The sequence below is a fragment of the Triticum urartu genome, chromosome 7A, assembly GCF_056163025.1.
Source record: "Triticum urartu cultivar PI428250 chromosome 7A, HENAU_Tu73, whole genome shotgun sequence".
In the NCBI taxonomy this organism is placed as follows: Eukaryota; Viridiplantae; Streptophyta; class Magnoliopsida; order Poales; family Poaceae; genus Triticum; species Triticum urartu.
In genome coordinates this window covers 699,615,808-699,633,392 of record NC_141879.1, presented here as the reverse complement: position 1 = coordinate 699,633,392, position 17,585 = coordinate 699,615,808, and the positions used below count along the sequence as shown (strand labels likewise).

The 17,585-nt window shown below is 40.4% G+C and overlaps 1 pseudogene; it reads left to right on the top strand.

The window, feature by feature from the left end:
• Positions 1-11,824: 11,824 nt before the first annotated feature.
• LOC147961752 (protein FAR1-RELATED SEQUENCE 5-like) lies at positions 11,825-15,728 on the top strand (annotated as a pseudogene).
• Positions 15,729-17,585: the final 1,857 nt, after the last annotated feature.

The window sequence follows — 17,585 nt, the reverse complement described above, 5'->3', positions numbered from 1 at the left end:
GAGAAACCCTAAATAGAAAGTATCGTCGGTGTGAGATACATGTACCGTCGGTGTCGGACACTACATCCACGTCCCACAAGTGGCGCGGGCTTCGACGCCCACGTCACTTGTGGGACGTGGATGTAGTGTCCGACACTGACGGCCACATGTATCTCACACCCATGATACTTGCTATTTAGGGTTTCCTCTATCGCTAGGTGACCCTCGACGACCCTCGTTCCTGATAAAAAAAGAGGAAGAAGAAGAAAAAAAGAGGAGAAGAAAGAATAGAGGAGTTCTTACTCCTCTATTCTTTCTTCTCCTCTTTTTTTTTCTTCTTCCTCTTCTTTTTTTATCCTTGAAGCGTTGTCGAGGCCACCCCAAACCCTAGAGAAGCAGCGTCGAGGCCACTAATTAATATTAGTTCTAAGTTTTTGCCACTAATATATCCATCTGTCATGTTTGAATAATAATTGCCATGTTGTCAATATTTGTAGAAACTATGGACACCGCCCGAGACGAAGTACAAGAAGAGTTGTTGGGGGACATAATCGCACGAGGAAGTGATGCCATCTGCTCGTTGTTTCTCAACGAGACCGATGGTCTGGAAGCAGCTGATTATGATGGCTCCGGTGACCTAATGCCGGTGCAAGAAGGAGACCGTGAGGACGGCTCCGGTGACCCAATGCCGGTGCAAGAAGGAGACCGTGATGACGTCTCCGGTGACCGAACCGAGTCCGGCCAGGTATATATATTAGTTAAGCTTCTGCTAACTAGCTAATTGATGCATTCATTGTTTTGGTATGTACACATATTAATTAAGTCTTTGTTCTTTTTTCTAGCCCTCCGGATCAAGCACAACTTCGGTAAAGAGACGAGGCCCGAAGAAAAAGTTGAGCTCGGATGAAAAGTTTGAGATCATAGCAATCGCGCCCGACGGCCAACCGATTGAACCCCTCTGGACAAAGAGCACATTTGTTGCTCAGTGCGGGGTTTTGGTTAGGGACAAGATCCCGATCAGCATCCAGCAATGGTTTAAGCCGGCTACAGAAGACCCTGAGGTGTCTTATGTCAATGATATGCAGAAAAATGATCTTTGGACTGAGCTGAAGTCAAGTTTCACCCTACCGCCAGAGGATAATCCAGATAAGCCAGTTAAAGAGCAATTAATCAAGTCTTTTGCTCTTAAGAGGATGGCGGAACTATTCAGGAGGTGGAAGAAAGAGCTGAATAAGTTTGTCGAAAATAATGAGACACTAGAATTCAAGGGCAGATGTGAGAAGATCAGAGATCACTGGCCCGCATTTGTGGCCCACAAGACATCGGAAAAGAGTAAGAAGATGTCGGCGACAAACAAGCAAAATGCTTCGAAGAAGAAGCATCACCATCGCACGGGGTCAGGTGGCTACCTCGTAGCTCGGCCTAAGTGGGCCAAGACTGATAATGATCTGGTTGATAAAGGGATCGAACCAGAGACAATTAACTGGCCAGACCGTTGCCGGACTTGGTTCTTCGGGGCTGGCGGAACCTTGGACCCTGTAACAGGGAAGTGCATTTGGACGAACGATCAAATGGACATACCAGTCAGGAAGCTTCAGCAATATATCGAAGCACCGCAGCAAGGGACGTTCTTTCCAGACAGAGAGAACGACGAGCTCACAATGGCCCTCGGGAATCCTGAGCACCCTGGACGGACACGAGGCACACCAGGCTCCATTCTGTGGAAGGTTGGGTTTCCGGACGCAGGCGGTTACAAATCCCATGAGAGGAGGAAAAAAGTGCAGCAGACCCAAATGCAGGCGCTGCAAGCAAGGGTACAAGCGATAGAGGAACGAGAAGCAAATCGCAGCAAACATACTGTCGAAGCTTCCCCCGAAGCTACCCCGCCATCTCAGCGGAGAAGCAGCGTGGCTTCCACCGAGCTGCTTCAGCCGGAGCATGCCTTGACGGCTCCTGCCAGCTATCCCGTGGATGCTATCACGGAGTCTCAAAATTGCCACCTTATGACGCAATGGATGAATTTGAAGGTCAAGGCGGCTGTTGGCTCTGTTTATCCTACTGAACCCGGTGCAACTTTTCACTGCCGGCCGATTCCAGAAGGATATGCTAGGGTGATGGTGGATGAAATAACGGAGGGATTTGAGGACCTCCAGCTTGACCACCCTACCGGTGAAGGGGAGACTAGGCTGGGGTCTGCTCTGAAGACTCCATGGCTATGGCGGAAGGAGCTCATCAACCTTCCGAACTGGACGCGTCCGCCTCCTCCTCCTCCTCCGGCAAGTCAGGGCACTCCGCCTCCTCCACCGCCTCCTCCTCCGGCGAGTCAGGGCACTCCGCCTCCTCCACCGCCTCCTCCTCCGGTGAGTGACGATCAGGGCACTCGACCGGCTCCTTCTCCAGCGCACGGTGGCACTCCGCCTCCTTCTTCGCCTGCGCCGACGCGCCCGAGCAACCAGCCTCCTCCTTCTCTGCCTCGTCAGCAAGGGCGGAAGAGACCTGCCGCCGCTCCGGCTGCTCCGGCGCGTCGTAGTCCTTCTCCTCTGCCTCATAAGCAAGTAAAGAAGACAACCGCTCTGTCTGCTCGGCCGGCGTCTAGCAGTACAGCCAGAGGCGGGAGGACATACAGATTCGGTCCTTCTCTGAAGACTCCAGAGAAGTTACCATACAAGAGGACCCCGGAGGAGAACGCCGAGATCGCACGAACCGAAGTGGATGGCTGGTTTCAAGGGTTGAAAGCAAAGAGACATCCACTTCTGGAGGAGAAGGTAGATCCGGTGAAAGCGAAGCGCACTCTGGCTGCCCTGACAAAACCACCCAAGTCTCCGCCGAAAGGAAACTATGATCGCATTATTGGAAAGGAATTTGCCACAGCGGAGCGGTCGGGAAGTACTGTCAATGATCAAAGGCTGAAAGAATGACGAGCTGGGAAACAAATTGCCCAGCTCGGCGAACAAGTGAAGCAATCGTGCCCCCTGCTCAAGGTGCCTAGCCACAACGTTGCTAATGATCCGAGGATGGTGCCCGGTTATAGCAATCTTGCAGATTACCTGCCCGACGATGTACATTATGAACCCATGGAGGTGCAGATACAAAGATACGAGTACGAGAAGCCTCTCATCAAAGATGAAAGATCTCTATCAACGATGATGCGAAGATTGCATGATTGGTACTTGAAAATCTGCAGAGACTCTGGGGGGAGGAGTACTTTGTATGTGAAAGTTAAAAAGGAGTTCTATCAGTTGGAATTGAACTGTTGCCTGTTCCATTTGAGGAGTTCTATCAGTTTTTCAATCAATTGGCCCTCGATAAAACAACGGTCACCTGCTACTGTCTGTAAGTAGTACTACTTCTATCATTAAGTCTCTCTATATAGCTCAGCTCTTTCATTGCATGTATTTATAATCATCCTCACTATATTATGCAGATTGAAGATCGCCGAATTGAAGAAAAGACAAGTCGGTGATATTGGGTTCATTAACACATATCTCTTAGATGCAACACAGGTTAAATTTCATGCCACAGCTACCGAGGCCAACTTGCTACGATCGTTGGTAATAAATGAAAACAAAGATATAATACTCTTTCCTTACAACTTCAAGTGAGTGTTACTGTCTTGTGCGTATTCGGTTTCCCTTATATATTAGTCAAGGTTATAGTAATGTAATTGATGAGTTATGCATGCGTGTGCAGTTTCCACTATATTCTCCTAGAGATTAAGCTTGAGCAGGGACTAGTAACCGTCTTAGACTCAAGATGAAAAGATCCCCAGGACTATGCAGACATGACTCAAATACTCGAGAAGTAAGTTAAATCGATCATTATCCACCATATCAGCAACTTTGTTCATTTCCTGATATATCAAGTAATTGTTTTCTTTGTCCGGCAGGGTTTGGAGAAAATTCACCAGAAAAGCTCCGGGACTGCCGAAGGAGCTGCAATTTAGACACCCGAAAGTAAGTACTATAGTAGCATGTTCCGCGCATCTACTAGTCATTCAAGCGCTAGTTTCATCAATACCATTTGACATTCTTGCTTATCAATTTGATTGACCTCTATTTCTTGTAAACTGGTTGTGGCAGGAACAAGGGAATGATTTATGTGGATACTACGTTTGCGAGTCCATCCGCCACACGACCTGTGAGCGGGGCTACACTGACGAACAATATGAAGTACGTAAATAACAACATTCACAATTTTATTTTATTACCATCATTTGTGTTGAGTTTTATTCATTCATATATATATATATATGTATTGACCCCCTTCTTTAAATTAGATGTTTCGGAAGCGGGATGAACTCCTAGCACCAGCTCTCATGCGAGCAATTCAAGAGGAATTGGCGGCATTCTTTCTTGACCACGTGATCCCTGAAGATGGAGAATACTATGTGGACCCTGAGTCCGTATGATTATATTTGTATGAGATAATTATTGTATATATGTAGCCGGTAGTGTCGGATAGATATACGAGAACTTGTTGTTCGACCAATCTCTTGGAGAAGGAGAGGTGGTCGATATCACTTCTCTCTGTATGCATATATGTTCATGACGATCTTCTGTTTCCTTCGTTTGCTTACTAGCTAGCTAGCGTGTCTAGTCCTCTCTATACGTATGTATAGTATGTAGTGTCGACCAAGCACGAACATAAGAGAGGACACTTCTCTCTATTAATTATAGCTAGCTAACACAATATATGAAACACCTAAATTAACCCCCCAAAACCCCCAACCCCCCCCCCCTTTCAAAAAAACAAAAACCCCAACCACAGAAATGCTGACGCGTGGATGCCTATTGGTCCCGGTTGGTGCCACCAACCGGGACCAAAGGGTCTCCTGCCTGGGCTCCGCGCACAGGCCACGTGGAGGCCCATCTGTCCCGGTTCTGGATTGAACCGGGACTAAAGGGACAGGGCATTAGTACCGACCCTTTAGTCCCGGTTCCAGAACCGGGACAACAGGCCCTTACGAACCGGGACAACAGGCCCTTTTTCTACCAGTGGAAGAAAAACTTTTCCAGTGTCAAATAAGGAGCCAGATTTTAAGACAGTGTTAAATAAGGAATTTTCTCGCGGATTTATGGGGCCTGAAGTACCGGATTGACGTGTCATCGATACAGCCATCACCGCCACTTAATTAGGTTCCCCCAAGAAGGAAAACAAAAAGGAAAAAGAAGATGGGAACCCAGGGAGCTCCTAGTCGGCACCTTCTGTGCCGATTAGCATAACTGGCGCCTGCAGAAGTCGAATGTTGGGCTGATTCTTTGTTCGGCCCAAATTCTAGCGTGTTTGGACTGTTTCAGCGCTAGTTCACTATTTGTTCTGTTTGGACTGTTTCAGCGCTAGTTCACTGTTTCCTTCTACTGTTTCGTCAATATAGTTTGAACTGAAAATTTCTCTCAGATTATGTTCGATAGGAGAAAATGCGTGAACCAAAAAATGGTATGAATTTTCATAACAATATAAAATCTCCATAAAATCACAGAAAAGCTGCTGAATGAATTCTTTCAGAATTTGATAGTGGCTTCCACTAGTTTAGTTGTTTGAAAGGAAATTTTATTCTAGGTAGTACAACTGAATTTTAAAAAAAATACAGTTAGTTCTCCATAAGTAAATTCATACTGGTAGGGGGTGTATTACTTAGAACAACTACACTAGTGGAAGCCAGAAACAACTTAAGAATGGCTGGTCTTGACCCTTGTTTCGATATTGAAATGTGAAGCTCGCCGAAAATATGATCTCATCCATTTTACACCCTCAAGTGGTCCTGAAAAATTCAAAAACAGAATACATTTAGTTTCTTAATATAAAATACACTTCTGAATATGGATTGGATCATGTGAAAAAAGTGTACTACTTTTGAATGACACACTTCTTTTAGAGTGTACCTTTCAACTGTACATTCTCTTGATTGTGCGAAGTCCTTTTATTTGAAAGACCAGAAACCCTGAAGAATAAAAGCAGAAAAAGATTGATTGAATTTTTGGGTATATACTTCCCTTAATAACAAAGTAGCTTTAAGAGAAATATGAAAATTCAAGGAGGTGTTTATAACTTACATGGTTTTGAAGAAATGACCTCACGACTGGTAGTTGGACCTCGCTGTTTTGGTAGGTTGCAATCTCATACAAAAATATTTCGCGCATAGCTTGGAGATCAACCTGTTTTGCACAGTTGTGATTATCATCTGAATATTTTTTCTTCTATGAGATGAAAGAATTGCAATTAGAATATGTTGTTTAGAAGATAAGAAACTGTTACAGTAGAGAATCCAAGAACTCCCATGCCACGATATGTTTTTAGTATTTGAAGAAGGAAAACATCTGTGTCGTACCTGCATTAATGAAATCAGGTTAACTAGCATGTTAGAATCAAAATCCAGATAAGAAAACAAAATAATCCATAACTTCAAAATTTATGTTGCCATGATGTGGATGAAATGGAGGAAAAACTGTTAATGATGTAAGAAGTCAAACTGCTTAACCTAAAATGAGTCCTAGGAACTGCAATGAATCTATAGTCAAAGTCTTTGATGCTGAATGCATTGCAGTTAGGGTAGGTGAGTGCGAACAGTGACTTGAAATTGTAACAGACAGTGCTTATTATAGTTGTGAATCTGTCTTGTCCAGACCCATCGGGATTCATAATGTCAAAAAATCTTCCACTATGTAGGTTTGCTGTTATTAGAATCCATTGCTTATCATTGAAGCAAGGCAAGTGGACCTGTGAAAATTCATAGTAGGTTAGTTCTTGTCACAACTTTCCATTTGAAGAACTCAGTAAGAGAAAATTTGTTTAAAAGAAAAGGTACTAACAAAATTTGCTATGTCCAATCTGAAGCCAACTCTTGCTTCACTTAAAATGTCTCTGCATATTGGGTCTGAATGATCAAGCATAGGCCTCATGAGTATTGCCTGATAAATACAGACAAAGGGAAATTTTTGGTTGGTGAACCTAGCAGATATTACCACAGAAGAACATTCGAAGACAGAGAAAGAAAAAGAATTAAATGTATCATACCATATCTTCTCTTTGCACAATGTGCCTAATAACATCAGTATTTGGTATTAGGCCTTGCCTACGGCGGATTAGTTAGTCAGTATTGAGCATCTTTGAGTAACAGTCCAGAGAGTGCGGATTCATCCAGCAACCGGGTCTTAAGGAAATAGTTAAGGTTTTCTGGTCAACCCATACTTCATTCACTTGGAATATTCTTTGGCTGTTGTTTTGGAATTAATGTTAGAAATTTTCAACTATAAGTTTGTAAAAAAAGTGTGAACGAAGAAATGGTCTGTATGGTAGTTTTATGAAAACTGTGACTGTTTTGTACAACTAAAAGGAATGGACTTAGGAAAAGAAATTACCTTGAGTCCAGAATTGGAAGAGCTGCAGTCATTGTCTTGTAGAATTCTACTTGCACTGGTGTTGAGAACATAACTTGTTGGAACTGCAAATAGTTGGGCCGCTGAATAATTTTTGCAGAAGAGAAGTTTTGAAACTGCTTCTTTCCTGCCTCTATCTAATTCCTTTTAGATTTAGCTTCAAATTCTTCCATCAGTTTGAGCAATGCTGGATCGTTAAGTGGAGTTCCAAAGGAAATTTCTTGATGCGGAGAATTAATCTTGAAAGGCCTTAGTGGACTATTGCTATACAGGAATGGAGTATTAGCATTGAAAATCCTAGGATATGTATGAGTCTCAGGTTTGTCAAGTTTGGACGAAGAACCCAGATGAGAGTAGATGCTTGTTTGATAAGAAGTCATACAGGGTGGGACTGTATCTTGTAGTGCATCGGTTATTGCATTGAAACTTGGTATGTTGTCTTCAGCGTAGTTTGCTGGGAAAGAATTAGGTGGAGATGCTGGTTGAGACACTTGAGTAGATGGGAGATTGGTTTCACATTTTTCTGTAAGTGTTTCATGGCAGGGATGTGAATTAATGATAATTGACTTGTCTTCTAATGCTTCTAGTTTGACTTGATGTGGTGCACAGTAAAAAGAGTCTCCTGGCATTAAGACAAGATGAAAAAAAAATTATGCTAGTATGAACATTAAAATATAGAAAGGAAGAGAAAATAAAAATTATGGAAGAAGAAAAATAAATTGAAAGTACCTGTGGCAGATGAATCAGATGAGATAAATTTCCAGTGAGTAGAGCTAAATTTCTCTTGTCTCCAATTACGATTTACTGTTGAATTCAAGTCTTCCCATGTTGGTTTGTTTCTAAGCGAATCCAGGATAACTGGTATTTATACAACGAATAAACACAGAAAAATGAAAAGTTGTTGACTAATAATAAGAAAGAACTGGAGATATTGTAAGTAGTTTAAATATGAAGAAAAATATTTATGGACTGCAAAATAAAGAAAAAGTGGACAGAACAAAAGCTTTATTGTATAAAAAGTTTGTATTACCTTCTTTAGGAGAAATGACTGTATAGGTAAAGTTTTCATTAATTTCATCTCTGCTGAAAACTTCTAGAAGCGCTAAATCTGTGGAACTTGGAGATCCAATAGATATTGGAGGAGCGAAATTTATTTGCTCATCAATAAGCACGCGTTCAGAGAAATTTAGAATCATTGAATCAATTAGTTCTTGAGTATTTTCTGAATCAAAGCTTGGAGGATATGAATGAGGGCCAGGAAAATCCAAGAAATTAGTTGAATACATGAATGAGTCCAAGTGCGGATGTTTCTGCATTACACTAATGGGTATCAGGGAACGAGTTGAATCAACATTAGATACAACATTACCCAATTGCACTCCTGAAAGAGCTGTAACTGTAGAAGGTTGATATTGAGGTTCGTCTTTAGAAGGAGAACTTGAGGGTAATAAACGGAGAACATCGTCAACATAAGATTGCAGTGTTGGAATAGAGTTTGTTAAAACTGTCTGCCAAAATCTCTGACTAGAACTCTGAAGCTTAATCCTTTCCTGATTTGAAGAAAACGAGAATTGAAAAAGAATAAAGTGAGCTCGAAGCAACCATAAAAAAATAGATGAACCTACTACTTTGTGAGTAAAAGATAAGTATTCTTGCTTCTGAATTAGATTTGCAAACCTATATGTTGTGAATCGATGGCAGTTTGCTATTGATGTAGTGCAAAATTGATTCAGGTAATTGCATTAGCGAATGGAGTTGCTGTTATGTGCTTCATCTGTTTTTGTTTGGAGGAAAAAATGAAAGTGGATTTTCAGCTGAGTAAATCTCATGAGCAAAAAAGTACTATAAAATCAAAGCTAATCTTGATATTTGTCTCTTTTGTACTTACTTCAAGCCTCCCAAACTCAATATTGACTCCAGGCTTTGTGTCTAGAGCGATGAATGATCTGAGCATTGTTGCTGACCACAAAGGAAGTCTTGGGAACATACTAGTTGAAATCTTGTAGTCAGAAGTGATCAAGAATTCAAAATGTGCAATCTGCCAAAGTTTGCCAAAAAATATGGAAGGAAATAAAAAGTTAGTTAAAAATTGTCTTTGACATGATCTAAAGTGAAAAAGAAGTTAAAATTCTAATAATTCCTTACCACTAACAGTACTTTGCAACCCCCTGCTAGGTTTGACCTCTTCTTCCCAACACTTGACTGCATTTTTGCAATCTCATGAACCAAGAAAGACAGCGTAAAGAGGCACCAATTGTATTTTGGAACTGACTCAATATTGACCAACGCATTGTAGTATTTTTTGCTTAGAAGTCCCTTTGAATTCGGTGCAATTAGAATGGAAAGTACAAGAAGCATGAAAATCCTAGAGAAAGCTTCTTCTGATATTTTCAGATAGCATCGATAACAAGTGTTCTGGGGTTGGTTTTGTTGTTCCAAGAAATGTGTTCATGAAATCAACAGTTTGTTTTGAAGGCTTTGTTTGTATTGGAAAACCGCCACATGGAATGCCTAGGATTTTGTGTACAGCTGATTCTGTCAAATGGAACTTGAAACCATTTCTTAGTTTAATTCTGCAAGTAGTGGTGTTGAACTGCATTCCTAACCATTCAAATATATCATCCAATATGCAGTTGCATGATATATGAAGCAAAGAACCGAACCCAAGCTTATGAACTATCAGCTTCTGCTCCTCATTTAGTTCAGATATAAACTTGATTAGCAGACTGATATGATTAATTTTGGTGACCTGGTGGACACAATGAATGAATTAGAATTGGGAAAAACAAGAACATGTCACATAGCAGTTTAATTAAATTTAGGGGAGAAAAGAGCACTTTGAATAAATTTAGTTTTGAGGGATATGATTGTTGTGCTTACTTTTAATCTCTTTGATGCATTTTGCTCATTTAATTGAGTGTCAAGATGCCGCTGGTTGCTCCTCTTGTTGATGAAACTTTGATCTACAGAACCCATCTGCACATAACAGCACAAAAGTTATAGCAAGAGTAATGCCATGACTACCAGTCTATCAAGAAACAATCATCCTAAAAACCACTTTACTATGTACAGTTTTAAAAATAAAGCATATTAGGATGAAATTATACAAAAGTCAACGTTGGTAAGAAGAAGAAAAAAGAAGCATTGTCATCACCAGACAGAAAAAACATAGTGAATATATTGACCAAAGGCTATATCAACAAGACTTGTCCATTGCGATTCGATTTTGAAATTTTAACTCTGTTTTAATGTTGAACAAATAATTAAAAAGTTTTTACATGGCAATGGAGCTGCAAGGCCATAGGGCATCACCACAACAATAGGGGGGGATAACGAATAGAGACTAGCATTTTGATTATCGCTACATGTGAAAAAGTTGTACTGGAAGTAAAAATACTATGCTGTGCCTGAATCACATTTGATTGTTAGGACTGATAGTACTGAAAGTAAAATTCGGAATTTCACATGTCAAAAATGCTGCTCTAGTTTGGCCACGTTTGTCAGCTGTGATGCACATGCTCTTTTGTATTACATACATGAAAACTTACGTTTGTTGTTTCCAAAAATAATTGACATATAACACCTGAAACAAAAATGCAATTCCTTCAGCAACTGTCACCAACAAAAAAAATATTGATTGAGCAATTCCTATAGGTGCCAGAGGAGCAGTGACGAAATAACAATTTCTACACCTGCTGTCATGTTGCACGGCTGTGTTGTGGGAAGGTAGCAGAGCATCCGAAACCAGTTCCATGGCAGGATTGAGTGAACTAGGCATAGATCTATAAAAGTTTCAGTGCAGTAGGCTAAGATTTTGACACTAGGTTGATTAATTCATTTATCTAACCAAAACAAAAGTAGGAACCTAGTGGGTAGAATCGAAGAACTCCCTAAGATTTAGTAGATCCACCGTGTCTGAGGCATTTGGGGATAAAAAGCTCAACCTAGGGTTTGTAGTTTCACCAGAGGTACGATCTAGAAGCTACAGAACGACAGAGAAAAGAGATTTCGAAGGGCAAACCTGCGTTGATCTTGGCGAAGAGTAATTTCCCAACAGGGGATCCAGGAGAGAGTCGGCAGTCGCCGGAGCAAGAGATAAAGAAAGAGTGGAAGAGAAATGGAGAATTTTCCTGCCCGTGGTGTGTTTTTGACAAATAAGACCCTCTGTTCAAGCATGTTGCCAGTACTTTTCAAAAAAAACACCTTGCGGCAGCTTTGAATTATTTTTTAGGTCCCTATGGAAATAAGTCAGGGCCCGCAAGTAAGTGACTTGGGAGGAAAAGACTCTGAACGAAAGAAAACAGGGGAATTGTTCTAGATACCTCTCAACTCTCTCGACCAGTCCCGAAGGGGAGGAATTGGCGGCGCAGATGGCGGCAATGGAGCCGCCGGCGGCGGCGACACAGATTTCCGGTGGGGAATTCTTCGGCTTGGATGGGAGGACATTAAATCCACCAGTATTGGCGGCCATGGCAATCGAAAACCTACGTGCTTCAAGCCGATCGTCCAGATCCCAGGTTCTTTTCTTCATCTGCTTTGTTCTTATGTTAGATATAAAAAGTGCAGCCATAAGACGTTGTTGGTCTTTTAGAAAGTCATTACAGAAACTATCTAGATTATATAGACTAATGTACTGGCAGTCTGCATACACTTTTTATATGCTGAATTCTCTGATGCATCTGAAAAGATGTGTATATTCGTAGCTGCCTAGTGTAGGGTCAGACAGTACATCATCAGATCAACAAACTCCTTAAACAGATGCGCTGTTTTGTAAACATACAAGGTTGAAAGAAGTAGTAGATCGTTGTGGAGGACAGTGATATTTTGTAATGATTGCATAAGTTAATTTTAGTTTCAATTAATCAGTTAGCCAAATTATGAAAAAAGTGTACTGCTATGTGGCACCGTTTGTGCTCTGTAATTCACAAAATGAAGGAAAAAATTATGGATTCACTCTGGTTTAGAAGGGCTAATTATTATGTGGTCAATTTGGAATTGAAGAAACTATGTTGTAATTTTATTAAATTTAATTTATGGCCACAAAACAGACGAACCATTAGTAAATTTCCTAGTGTGTAATCTTTTACGTCTCCAAAATAAACTAGTTCTCAAACAACATGATAACTGAATCATTATTAAATAAATATCTCCTTTGAATCAGTTGAGTGTAAAACATTGTGCACTGAATATGATTAACACTGATGATCTTCAGTTTAATAAGACCAGGTCTTGTTCTTCTAAATTCAATTGTGTATTGCCTAGACAGTGAATATATGGTATCCACTGAGCTTGCTAAAAAGGTATTTTGTTTTTGTGTTAGGTGCTTTCAAGTGGAAGAACTAGAGCAGCAAGTAAGAAGAAACCAGTGAAGAGCAAAGAAAAAGCAAAGATGCTAACAATGAGTGATCAAGTTGATAAAAGTTTAGGAGAAAAAAATGATGTTTGTTTTGTTCACTGATATTTCGAATTACCCAATCAGATTGTTTCTATACACAGTTGTGAAAAGAAAGTTATTATTAATATATATGTTCTGCTTGATGCAGGGTGATGATGTTATGCTTGAATTTGACCAATATGTAATGTATCATGAATTGAAGAAGAAAACAGAGGTTAGTAAGTGAAGTTCGTGGGCACAACAATTTTTTAGTGAAGTTCCTCCTTAGGGAGAATTCATTGTTAAAAAATAATAATATAGACTTGCTTGTATATTTCAGGAAGTACTAAGTAGTCAGGAATTGATGTTAAGTCAAGAAAAATTTAGCACACATGACAGATTTGAATCAATTACGCAAGAAGTTATTACTACACAATGTGTTGTAGAAGATGTGACTGAGCGAGATGATAATGAAGAAGATAAAGATGGTTCAAATGGTCAAGACATTGAAGAGGTATATCAAAGAACACTAAAAACAGTCTGTTTGTAAGAATCTGTTCTTTTTATGTACATGGTTGTTTAATTGCATGTTTTGCTCCAAAAATTGTAGATAAATTTTCAACAGCAACAAAAATGTGTTGGAGTTTCTGGTCCTTCTTCTACTGTCAAAAGTGGAAATCAATATGCTGAACTAGCAGGAGATAATATATCTTCTATTCAAAATGACAATGCAATGAGCGTGGTGCTTGGTTCTGATAAGGTTTGTACTATGTAATTTTTTGTTTTCTATTGTAACTTCATGAAAGTTATTGAAAGAAAATACAGACTTTCTATTTTTCATTGCTCATGTTGTTTTTAAAAAAATGTGTAGGATGCACTTTCTTGTGAGAATGCTCTTGAAAACACAACCCAAGATATTGGTAGTAGCAGTGGGGATTCTGATGAAGATGATGATGATAGTGTTTCGAAATATGAAGAGTATATGTTTCCAACGCCAGATGAAATAGAGAAGACAAATGTGCCTAAAGTTGGGAAGGTGTTCAGTACTCTGGATGCTGCTAAAAGGTTTGTTAATGTATAAGCTCTAACCAATGGATTCGGAATAAAGAACGGAAGAAACCACAAGAATAGAAAGATATCTTTTGTTTGCAACAAGAGCAGGAAGACTGTGTCGACATATACAGGGCAAGAAAAAGGAGGAGAAATGTTCTTCAAAGAACGAACTGCCAAATGCATGTTACAGTCTGCTTGGAAGATGGAAAATGGCACATTCAATCCCAAGATTTGAAGCATAACCATGATTTGGTTTCTTCTCCATCTCTAACACAGTTCTTCCTTAGTCATAGAAGTATGAATGATGCTGAGAAGTTATTGTCCAGGCTGCTATGGGAACACAGAATAAAACCTAGGAAAATCATGAGCATATTTAGGAAGCTGTGTGGTGGAAAATTTGGGAATATAACTTTTGATGTGAAGAAACTTGACAATTTGAAGCAAGATGACCGTGAGAAGAGAAGAAACACAAACATAGAACACACTTTGGATTATATTGAGAAGTTGCAAGTTGATAAGCCTGGTTTTGTATACAAAGCACAGAGAGATTCTTCCAATTCCATCCTTAGTTTGTTTTGGACATATTCAAGGTCGAGGCTGGATTACCTGTTGTATGGAGATATTATTTCGTTTGACACAACATTCAGCACCAACAAATATAACATGCCTTTTGCGCCAATAATAGGAGTTAATGGCCACTCGAGAACAATTGTCTTTGGCTGGTCTCTTTTGCAAGATGAGACAACAGATACTTTCAAGTGGCTATTTGAGACATTTGTTGAAGTGATGGGTGGAAAGAAGCCAGGAGTTGTGCTCACTGATCAAGATGCTGCTATGAAAAAAGCAGTTCCAAAGGTGTTCCCAGATGCATTGCACAGATTTTGTATTTGGCATGTTTGGAGGAAAGCAAGGGAGAATCTGAAAGTATACTTTCATTTGAAGCAAGGCATGGAGAAGGACCTGGATGAATGTATCATGCAGTCATTGACGGTAGAGGAGTTTGAAACCAAATGGCAGGAAATGCTGGAGAAGCACAGTTGTGCGAAACATGCTCACATCAAGCGGATGTGGGAGAATAGGCAGTACTTTGTTCCTGCTTACTACCAATGAGTGTTCTATCCTTTCACTAGATCAACAAGCAGAAGTGAGAGTTTCAACTCTAACTTTAAGGATTATGTTTTGAGGAAGACACAATTGAAACATTTATCCGTCAATATGAATTGTTCCAAGAGAGTGTGATACATATAGAAAAAAAAGATAGGTTCTTGTATAATGAGAAAGTTCCTGTTATGTGGGGATATCAGCGGTTTGAACGGCATGCAGCTGAGATATATACTAGAGCCATATACAACAAGTTCCTGACAGAGATGATGAATGCCACCGCTTTTGGAGTGAGAGAGATTGAGAAAGATAAAAAATATGAACTTAAAAGAAACTTTGAGTATGAGAACCCATAATTTGACAGGGAGATATTCACTGTGCATGTAGACCGAGCTGCTGAGCAATTTGACTGTGAATGTGGAAAGTTTGACAGGGATGGAATTTTATGCTGCCACATTCTGAGACTGTTTACTCAGTTCGATTACCTCAAGATACCAGAAAGGTATATAGTGGCAAGATGGATAAGAGAATTCAGAGAGATTCAGCTAAGGAAGCACAAGATTGATGTTCTTGGTGCACAAAGCGAAGACGAGTCACACAATGCCGTGCGATATGCAATTGTAATGAATACTGTTGGTGAGGTCTGTTCGGACATTAGTCATGATTCTGGGTATTGTCAAGAATTATTAGATGCAGTCAAGACTGTCCATAACAAGTATCTTGCTGGGAGAGAAGAAACAGAAGGGAACCAAAAAGCAAATGAGAATGAAAGGAACAGAAATAGTGACAAGGGCCTGAAAGATCCCGCTGTTAAAAAAGAACAAGTCTGTCAACAAAGGGAATAGAATGAAGCCTCATTCAGAAATTGAAGCTCAAAAGTGTGCTGCGCGAAAGAGAAAAAATTCAATATGAAGGTGTGATTACTAGTGCATAAAAACGATTAAGAAAAGTTATTGTTGAGATACTCTCAGGTTGAAGTTGGTATGCTGGATATAAGAACAGTCGCTATTTCTGTAGGCTACAGCATACTTTGTGGTATTACTTTATTTTAGGGATATATCCAACAAAACATTATTTCTTACTGTAATTGGAAATGGTGTCCTTATTGCTTATTGAAAATATTAGTGTGAGGAATAGTGATACGTCTCCAACGTATCTATAATTTTTGATTGCTCCATGCTACTTTATCTACTGTTTTAGGCAATATTGGGCTTTATTATCCACTTTTATATTACTTTTGGGACTAACCTATTAACCGGAGGCCCAGCCCAGATTTGCTGTTTTATGCCTATTTCAGTGTTTCGTGGAAAAGGAATATCAGACGGATTCAAAACGGAACGAAATCAACTGGAGAACTTATTTTTGGAAGGAAACCCACCTGATGGACTTGGACCCCACGTCAGAAGATACGGGAGGTGCTCACGAGGGTGGGGGGCGCGCCCTCCCCCCTGGGCGCCCCCCTGCCTCGTGGGGTCCCCGTAGCTCCACCGACGTTCTCCCTCCACCCATATATACCTATGTACCCTAAAACTTCCAAAAGAAAAGATAGGTCGGGAGTTCCGCCGCCGCAAGCCTCTAGAACCACCAAAAACCAATCGGGAACCCTTTCCGGTACCCTGCCGGAGGGGGGATCCATCACCAGTGGCCATCTTCATCATCCCGGCGCTCTCCATGACAAGGAGGGAGTAGTTTTCCCTCGGGGCTGAGGGTATGTACCAGTAGCTATGTGCTTGATCTCTCTCTCACATGTTCCTCTATGGCACGATCTTGATGTATCCCGAGCTTTGCTATTGTAGTTGGATCTTATGTTTATTCTCCCCCTCTACTCTATTGTGATGAATTGAGTTTCCCCTTTGAAGTTATCTTATCGGATTGAGTCTTTTATGAACACTTGATGTATGTCTTGCCGTGCTTATCTGTGGTGACAATGGGATATCACGTGCCACTTGATGTATGTTTTGGTGACCAACTTGCGGGTTCCGCCCATGAACCTATGCATAGGGGTTGGCACACGTTCTTGATTCTCCGGTAGAAACTTTTGGGCACTATTTGAAGTACTTTTATGTTGGTTGGATAAATCTGAGATTGTGTGATGCATATCGTATAATCATGCCCACGGATACTTGAGGTGACAATGGAGTATCTAGGTGACATTAGGGTTTTGGTTGGTCTGTATCTTAAGGTGTTATTCTAGTAAAAACTCCAGGGTTGTTTGTGACACTTATAGGAATAGCCCAACAGATTGATTTGAAAGAATAACTTTGAGGTGGTTTCGTACCCTACCATAATCTCTACGTTTGTTCTCCGCTATTAGTGGCTTCGGAGTGACTCTTTGTTGCATGTTGATGGCTCGTTATATGATCTATCTATGTTATTATTGTTGAGAGAACTTGCACTAGTGAAAGTATGAACCCTAGGCCTTGTTTCCTAACATTGCAATACCGTTTACGCTCACTTTTACCACTCGCTACCTTGCTGTTTTTATATTTTCAGTTTACAAAAACCTATATCTACTATCTATTTTGCACTTGTATCACCATCTCTTCGCCGAACTAGTGCACCTATTGTGATGTCCGGGTAATTAAGCTACCGTGATCCTCTGCTAATGATGCCACGTCACCTCGATTATAGTTGCTAATCTCGAGTTAGTTCGAGACCGATTCAAATTCAAATTCAAAATCAGGCAAACAATAAAACTTTTT